Raw genomic sequence first — 9,223 nt, forward strand, 5'->3', positions numbered from 1 at the left:
TCGAGGAGCTGGAGGAGGTGGCGCTGGAGGACATTGTGGAAGAGGAGGACGACGAGCCGGAGGAGCCGGAGGAGGAGGAGGAAGAGGAGGAGGTGGTGGAAGAAGAGGAGGAAGAGGAGGAGACTGAAGACAGGGACAGTGGTGCCGGCGCCTCTGGCCGGCTGGACATGCCCGCCTTCGACGCCGAGTTCGCGTTACGCGGCGCCGGCGCCGGTCCGCACCGGACTGGCGGCTTCACCGTGCTGCTGCCGGACCGCGGGCCCATCACCATTCCGGACATCCCCTCCTCGAGCCCGGACGGCCTGCCCGACCCGGACGAGTTCTTCTCGCCGACCAAACATTTCAACCTGGACCAGCTCATGGACATTGTGCACAGTTTTCACGTGGAGCGCGATAGGCACTGTGTCAGCCCGGCAGCGGCGCGGCGCGGCTCGGGCGCCGCGGACGGCGCGTTCGGTGGCGCGATGCCGCGCCGGACCGAGGCGGGGCCGCCGGCGGGCGTGGTGGTGACCCAGAGTGTGACGCACGCCACCACGGCCTCGGACGGCTCGCGGACGGTGACGTTCCGGCGCGACTCGGTGCTCTGTGTGGGTGGCGACAGCGAGGCCGGCGCGGCGGGCTCGGCACACTCGCGCTGCAGCAGCGCCAGCGACGGCAGCGTGGCGCGCTACGCCGCCCAGCAGGCCACACTGCTGCGCATCAACTGTGTCGAGCCCAACACGGTCATGTTCTCGACGCGGCAGCACCCGGCGCTGCGCGGCCTCTCTGCGCTGCACGTGATCGACGAGCTGGAGCGCCAGCTGGACTCCCGTCTGTGCGAGGTGCGCGGCGTGCGCGTGGTGAGTGACACGGCCTACGTGTGTCTGGGCTCGCGCGCCAGCTTGCTGCTGCTGCTCGGCTGCGGGCTGACGGTGCGCGGCGTCCCAGTCTCGTTGGTGGACATCACGCACGACTCGGCGGTGGTGATGATGGCCGGCGTGCCGCACTACATCAGCGACGGCACCATCCACGTCCTGATGGACACCTTCGGCACCGTCATCGGCGAGATCGAGCGCCGCTTCTACAAGGGCGTCGACACGGGCGATCGCTTCCTGCGCGTCAAACTCTGCGACGGCGTCAAGGTGCCGCACTACGTCACCGTCGGCGGCAACAAGATCACCATGCGCATCGTGCCGCCGGACGAGGTGGGATGCGCGCTGCGACCCGAGCAGTGCCGTCTCAACTCGACCAGGAACGCTTCGACCCACACGTCACAGTCCAACCACCGGCGACTCGGCAGTGACGGCAGTGAGGGAGCGTATGGCGGTGCGGGAGGGGCGTTCTTCGCCGGCACCGGTGCCTGCGGACAGACCTCGCCCGCGGCATCGGCGGCGTCCCCGGCAGGCTGTGGCAGTGAGACGCTGAGGAAGCAGGGCTTCACGTCGCACCTGCAGGTGCAGCTGCGGCCGCGCTCGGCGCCGGACCCGGCGGCGGGCGCGGCGCGAGGCAGCGCGCCCTCCTCACCGGCAGACGTGCTGGACGGCTCCTCAGCGGCAGCCCACCTCTCGATGCTGGTGAACACGAGTGACGGTCAGGACTCGTCCCCACAGCCGCCTCCGCCGTCCCAGCCGCCCCCCGCACCGCCTCCCCCTCAGCCGCCGCCAACGCCCCAGCAGCCCGGCAGCGCCACACTGAAGCGGCGCGGTCGGAGACCCTTCTTGCCTCGGATCCGGCTGCCGGGTGCGGCCGCCACGCCAGCTGAGCCCGCGGCGCCTGCCTCCTCCTCCTCCGAGCTGGACAGCAGCAAGTCTTCCCCGGACAAGCTGCGCCGCGCCGCCGGCGCCTCCGCCGGCGACCGCAGTCCAGACAAGCTGCCGCGCTCACTCAACAGTTCGCCCACCAAGTCAGTGGAGTCTCGCGACTCTCCGCTCAAACACCGCGGCTCGGTAGCGTTCGACGAGTCGAGCGGCGCCGACTCGCCGCCGAAGCGGCGCCAGGCGCGGCCGCAGGCCAACGGCGGCATCCTGCGACGCCAGGTGAGCGAGATCGAGAACGACTCGCCGCAGCCGTCGCCGGACTCGCTGCGCCGGCGGGCGCTCGGTGACCCGGTGCGCGCCCGGCTCGCCGAGCGGATCGAGCGGCGGCGCGCGCGCTCGATGCGGAGGGACTCGGAGCTGAGCGAGCTGAGCGAGGCGCTGGAGCGGCGCGGCTCCGAGGGCGCCGGCTCACTGAGCAGCCGGGGCACCAAGGCCGGCAGCAGCCTGCCCGACAGCTCGGACGTGCCCTGGTGCGGCTGCTGGGGGAACGGCTGCTTCTGAGCGGCGCGCTGCCTGTGATACGGCCGGCCGGCGGCGCCGCGGCCAGCGTTCCAGGCGGCGGCGCGCCGGCCGGCCCGTGTTTGTTGCCCGAGTTGCCCGGAGAGTCGCGTGCGGTGGAGGGGAGCAGGTGCGCCGGTACCGCTATCATCGCCGGTGGTGTTTGTCAGCCGCCGGACCGACGGGCTCCCAGCGCTGTTATTGTTGGAATCGCCGCCTCCGAGTGCGGCCACTGTTCACTGTTCATGAATCACGGTCCGTAGTGGGTGAGCGGCGCACACGCGGCTCCATGTAGTGGCGGCATCGACCGCGCGCGCCGGCCGGCGGGGCGGCGTCGCCTCGCCAACAGCCGCTGTCCGCCTGACCCCTGGCGCGTATTTGCCGAGTCTTTCAAGCGTTGCCTCGCTCCATTCAGCGGCGATCGACCCCGTGGGGCTGGCAGCGCGCCGGCCGGCCGCCGGCCTCTGTCAGCGCCACCGATACGGCGCGTCGGCCTCGCCCCCCAGCCGGACTGGCCGGACCGGTCAGCGGCCACCGGCTCCACTTGGCCGCGCCGCGTCCGCCGGCCGTCCGCCGCCGCTGCCCACGCCATTCGTCAAACATGCCACCGACGCACCGCGGAACCGAGAGCAACGGCGGCGCCAAATTAATATTTGTTCCTTACTGAAAATAGCCGGCGGTGGCCGCGCGGCGTGATGACCGTCACGTGACCACCGCCGTCCGCCGATAGGGGCGTCACGTGACAGTCGATAAGAGACCGACTGAAAAACGACAGTCTGTAATTAACGCTGCCGGCGACGGCAGCGGCGGCGGCGGCCGACGCGGGGCTGACAGCAAGAAATGTCAACAACTCGCCCCGAAATATAAAAACTGCCTACTTCACCATCTCGGTTAAAAGCCTAGAATTGCCGTTGGAAGCATGCATAAATTGGTTGGCGCTCGTGTGTGCGCTGTGCGAGCTGCAGTCATTTTTCTCTCATCTGACAAGGCCGTAACTGAGGCGATAAATACCGCCGCAACAGTGGCCTAAACGGGCGTTACTTGCGGTTATTGGTTTGCGTTCACATTTGTCCTCTGTGGAGGGTGTTAGGTATGCGGCGTACGGCCGTTGGGGGTGTGGATGGAGAGAATCGGCCGGGTGCGGCGCAATGCCGTACCCAGGTGTCGGTGGATTTTATATAGACTTTGTTACGACGCTGGCGTCAGTGGCGCGACCAGTCACCATGTTTTATCGCTGCACCTTCATTGGTTCGTGCCTGTTTCTGTGCGCCTGCGTGTGTGTGCGGGCGTGTGACAACTAGGATGGGTCATGCTGTGTCGTACAAACGGGCCGTTCGGCCGAGGCGGGAACAAAGCCAAAGGTGTTTGCCATTTTTCAGCGACTCTGCGGAGCGTGCCGGCGCGGTTTGACGCCGCCGCCGGTGGCATTCGTGGCGCGCCGGCGGCATCCTGTGGCGCGCCGGCCACCCGAGTGCAGCGGAGGGGCACGTCACCGGAGCGGCGCTCCACCGGCCGTGGCCGCCACAGCTCCTCACCGACGGACAGAGATATAAGAGGATGGAACCAGGCGAGCCCAGGGCACCGAGCAGCCAGCAAACGTGTTACATTCATATCACATCATACATTACTGTGCATTCAAACTGCGTTGAGCGAGAGTTGATTAAAGCAGAATCCGAGTGAAATGGTATTCTTGTTTCTTGTTCTTCACCACTCCTTTGGGGAGTCCACTGGAGGCGACATTGGGAGGGGCTGGCGACTACCGCTTCCACAATAAGTACGTTACGGAGACTAGACACGGCCCCTTCTCATCGCTTCATTAGTCGACTGGCGGAGCCTCATGTATACCATCCCTTTGGTACATATACGTTACAACGAGCCCAGATCCACGGCGCACCCTTAACAAAATAGTCGCGGGAAAAGGCTGAATTGTGGTTGAAGGCAGACTGACTGAGGAAAGCCTCGATCGACTGACGCTATCCGGCCCGGTTATCAGTCTCTGTCACGGGGGAAAATCAGTCTGTCAATCCACCAGGCAATTCACACTGGCAGCTGGCTGGAGAGAGGGACGATACTAGTGATATCAATTACGGAAAATCGGAATACCGATACCAAACCAAATACCAACTAAAACCGTGGAGAAATACCGAATCCAAACCAACTTGGAAAATACCAACTTTTTACCGATTTCTTAGCCTCTTAAACATTAGCGAGGGTTCATGATACCAACAAAATACCAAACACATTAGGATTGAAATACCAAATACCGAGTTGGTATCGGTTTGGTATCGGTATACCAAAAAGTTGGTATCCAATTGACATCTCTAGACGATACCTACGAAATACCTCAGCGCAGCCTGTCCCTATGACCACTAACCAGTGAGGAGCTCTCCAAACCCCAGCAACCCCCTGCCTCGGGGATGTGACCCAGAAGAAAATTGATGCCTAATGCACATCATTTATTAGATTCAAGAATAAATTTAATTTTATGTGTAAGATAGGAAATATCATGATACAATATTCAAAGATAACCGGAGAGGCCATTAGAACAGCTTTATGAGTCAGTCATACCTATTTAGACCGGTTTCCTCTCATTTTCTTGATCATCTTTCCTCTCCCTGCCTTCCCCTCTCCCTCCTCCACTACCCCCACGCTTGTGTGTCATGGAACGGCCCGGCGAAGCAGCCATGATGGCGGGCTTATGTGAAGGATTAGAGGCCGTCATATTAAGTCAACGACACAGATAAAACGCCCTGCATGCTTGTCGCCCTCGCCAGGCTGAGCACCTCTGACGTCACAGATTCCTGATGTCACCGGCCCAAACGGCCACTCGGCGGCGGACGGCAGACCAGCGACTGCCAACCTTGGGTGATCTACAGGAAGTGGGGCTGCTATGTTGCTTTTGGACTTATAGTCGCGCAATTCAAACTCCGTACCTACCTATGTTGTGACTGGTTATCCGACAGCGACACTTACCAAAAAAGGCGAGTCCAGAGGCATATGAAAACGGTCATGCCTGAATCCGAACTGCACAAGCTTAGATCGTTTTCACAACGTGATCGCATGACGCATCAACAAACTGAAACATAATATTCCTTCTATCGTACAGCTCGAATTCAGGAACCAAAAAACGCCACCATTACTAAAGTACAGATCACATTCGGATCACAATGTTTCGAATTCGATATTCGAGCTTCGATATCTTTAAAACACGTTTCAACATTTTCATGGATCGTCAATTAGGTAGATAGGTAGATCTTGATTACCATTAACCAATATGCCCCAAGAATAAGAAGAATGAAAAACTTCAAATCTAGCGAGGCTCTGGCTTTTCTAGCTGACCGCCTGTAGGTAAGTACCTTGTGCACTGTGCAGGGTGTATCTCCACGCGCTGCGGCTTGAGGCGCCCGTCAGCGGCTCAGTTCGGCTAATTAGCTGCTCGGGGCGGCGTCAGTCGTCAATCGTGGCGCACTGACGGGAACATGGCGCGGCCGCGGTGAGCTGGCCGCCCGTCACATGCGCCCTGTCGGCGCCCGTCTTGTAAGGGTGTCGAACGAGGCGTCGGCTGCCGAGTACGCACTCAGGAACTCAGCCGTGGTAACTCAACTCACTAACATTCACTCTTGAGGGATAAGCACCACTGGAGTTTCACCACGCCTGTATGCATCGCTTATAGTGGTTATTGGTGGATGGATGGAACAAGTCACAAGGTATCACGTACACGGCCGAATATCATGGACTGGGACTGGACAAAGTATTGCAAAAGTATCTCTGGCTGAACAAACTAACACGGACTGAGCTTGATATCACGGACTGAAATAGGTGTCACGGACTTTATAGAGTACCACTGAGAGGGCCAATATCACGGGCTGCATCACGAATTGGGCCGAATATTGCGGACCGTACTGGTGGCGCCTTGGGTAGTCAGACAAAGTCTGCTGCTGTGTGCCAGTAACCGGGGACAGGACGGGGCGGGGCGACGCTCCAATCAACCCCACCGGTCGCCGCGACTCCGCCGGGACAAACGGCGCCGGGACGCCATCGACGCGACAGACGACGGTCGACGGTCGACGGTTGGCGGTCGGCGGTCGACGGTCGACGGTCGACGGTCGGCGGTCGACGGTCGGCGGTTGACGGTCATTGTTCGACGGTCGGCGGTTGACGAGGGACGGCCAAAGGACACCGACCAGTCGCCACAGAGGTGTGACGTGACTGCACAACGCTGATGGAACGTTGTGTCGTGAATCTTGACCAATATGAATGTATCGAAAACCTGTGTAAAAAGGCATCAGGCATGGCACGAAATTAGTACATAGGGCATAGATAGATAAGCTGTGCATTGTTTTTATTAATGTGGTCAGCGGCCGATTTACCCACGAGTCACAAATCTGACACTGGCACATTCATGCCTAAAGCGATTTCTTCAAAAGATGATTTTTGCAAAACCCTAAATCCAACCCCTTACCTTTCAAGATTATTTCATTCTTCGAATGTGACCCGATTCGTTTAGAAAACGTTTCATTTAGCACGTAGTTGAAAAAGCACAAAGAAGGCAAAAATTGTGCCGTTCTTTATAAAAACGGCAACATTTTTTGCCATAACCGTGCCGCGTGAATGCCGATCAGTGGCGGCGCCACGAATTTTCGCCGGTGGGGGCAAGCTTGAGGTAACCCGACTGTGGTCTGATACCTACCCCGATCTGCAAAATCCATGAGCACCTTGCCCCTAGATGTTGCCATTCAAAATTATTATGGTTTCAGGTTTCGTGCATACGTATTGAGCTTAGCCATTAACCCTCGCGGGCCCGGAAGGGGAGGGAGTTTTTCGCCTCCCCCTGGCGAATATTTGCGATACCTCATGAACGCTTAGGGATAGAAAGACGAAACTTGCTGTACCTTATCCCCCATTAATTTGACATCTTTTGAAGCAAGCAAATTGGACCTAGCCTTCTTGGTAATCTCTCGGGGCCGATTTTCCTAGACTCCTGCACGGCAAACTTCGGCGTCACAGACGTGAACTTCAACCAGCTGCCAAAAATAGAGTTTTAGAGATAAAGACAAACTACGAGCACGGTTGTGTAGATTTGACCTAGAAAAATACTTAAGTAACTTTGGTGACCTGAGGTTAGAGGTCAGGTCAACGACCCCGAGCCGGGGCTTTAGTTTTTTTTTTCGCAAATAACTTCAACAAAAATGGTCCTCGAGCTACGGCAGCGGTACCATCGCATTTGTCTTGTCAAGACGTGTCGAATGACATACCTATCCTATATATCCTATATATATTGTTTGGAAAAGGTCAAGTCTTATGTTGACCTCATGTGACCTCGAATAACCTTTGGTTGACTTTGACACATGAAAGGGCGCTTGTGATGATTTCGTTGCCGCTGATCACGATTCTGGCATCCATTTTGCTCTAAGCATTCATTTAGAGCCTCAGGATGGCAAACATGTCTTAATTATTATGCCTGACTTGAATAAGTGAAATAACCTCTAGCAACTAGCAAGGATACTCTCTTGTGACTTTGACCTTGCAGCAGCCTTGTATCGTAAGCTAAGGCACAAATAGGGGCCCGCTAAGCTTCAAAACATCTCGGAATTTAGTAAAGATGTAAGAAAAAGTGTAAAGTTTGTGTTCAATTTTGATCATGACTGTGACCTTGAATTTGAATGTTATGCAGATCATCGGAATCCCCAGACTCTCTTCTTTCGTTTAACCCTCGCCGGACCTATTGGTTTTCTACATACGCGCCGGCCGAGGGGGGGGGGGGTACGACCCCCCCCTCGCCGTTTCGCCCCTGGTGGAGCTATAGTTCGTTTTTTTCAAAAGGACGCTGGCTCCAAGTATGTTTTTCGAACAAGCACGTGTTTTTGCGAGCAAAACGAGCAAAAACTGAACCTGAGAAACTCGAACGTCGCCTTATTTTAACATGTGAATTATTCCCGATAAATTCCATGCCTGCATTTTTGAACTAGACATGAGAACAGTGGTGACGTCATGCTGTGGAACTTGCATTGCAATGCAATGCATAACTATCATGGAAAGAACCGCTTACTCGATTCGGGGCTCGGTAAGAGCAAAAAACGAAGTTTTCCCAAAATTCGTTGGCAATGAATGCTTTCGTACAGACATTGGGTGCCAGCTGCCACCAGTGACGTCATCATAGTATGCTCATTTTTGAAGTCACAATTTCCATGTATTTACCGAGCACAATTTGAAATTGATCATTTTTTCGGCAGGAAATTCTTAGCCAGACGCTGAAGTTGCCAAAACTCACGTGAGAGCTTCGATAATGAACTTTGAGCCAGCGTCCTTTTGAAAAAAACGAACTATAGCGCGTCGCGGAAAAAACGAGCGCGTGCGCCGTTACGAGACGCAGAGATTGGTACCCGATTTTAAGGTCCTAGGTCAACCGGTGACCTCTGAGGTCAGGTCAGGTGCCCCAGGGTACGGTTCAGTTTTTGGTGAATAACTTCGCAAAAAACGGCCGCAGAGCCGCGATTTTGGCAGCATCGTGTTCGCCTCGCTCAGGCGCGTCGAATGATATACTTTTTGTTCGGGTCAGGTCAACTTGGGGTGTTGACCTCAGGTCAAGGTCAGGTCAGCACCCCCAGGTCACGAAGTTGGTCGAAAGAGGTCATGTCGCATATCATTCGATTCGGCAGGTCTTCCTGAGTCCATTGGTGACTTTCTCGACTCGCTAGCTCAATTTGATCGGGAGTTATTGACGAAAAACTAATATGACCTTGATGACGTCATAAATGACGTCACGGAAGGTCAACATTGCAAAAGTGACGCATCTAACCTTGCAAGGAGTGCATCAAAACACGATTCTGTGTGCTTGACATAGTTGGAGATCGTTCCCGGCGCCAGAATAGCAGTTTTCATTTTTCCCCATTGACTTATAATGGTGAGGTCACGAAAATGACCTGACC

The sequence above is a fragment of the Amphibalanus amphitrite genome, unplaced genomic scaffold, assembly GCF_019059575.1.
Source record: "Amphibalanus amphitrite isolate SeventyFive unplaced genomic scaffold, NRLGWU_Aamphi_draft 000079F_arrow, whole genome shotgun sequence".
Lineage (NCBI taxonomy): Eukaryota > Metazoa > Arthropoda > Thecostraca > Balanomorpha > Balanidae > Amphibalanus > Amphibalanus amphitrite.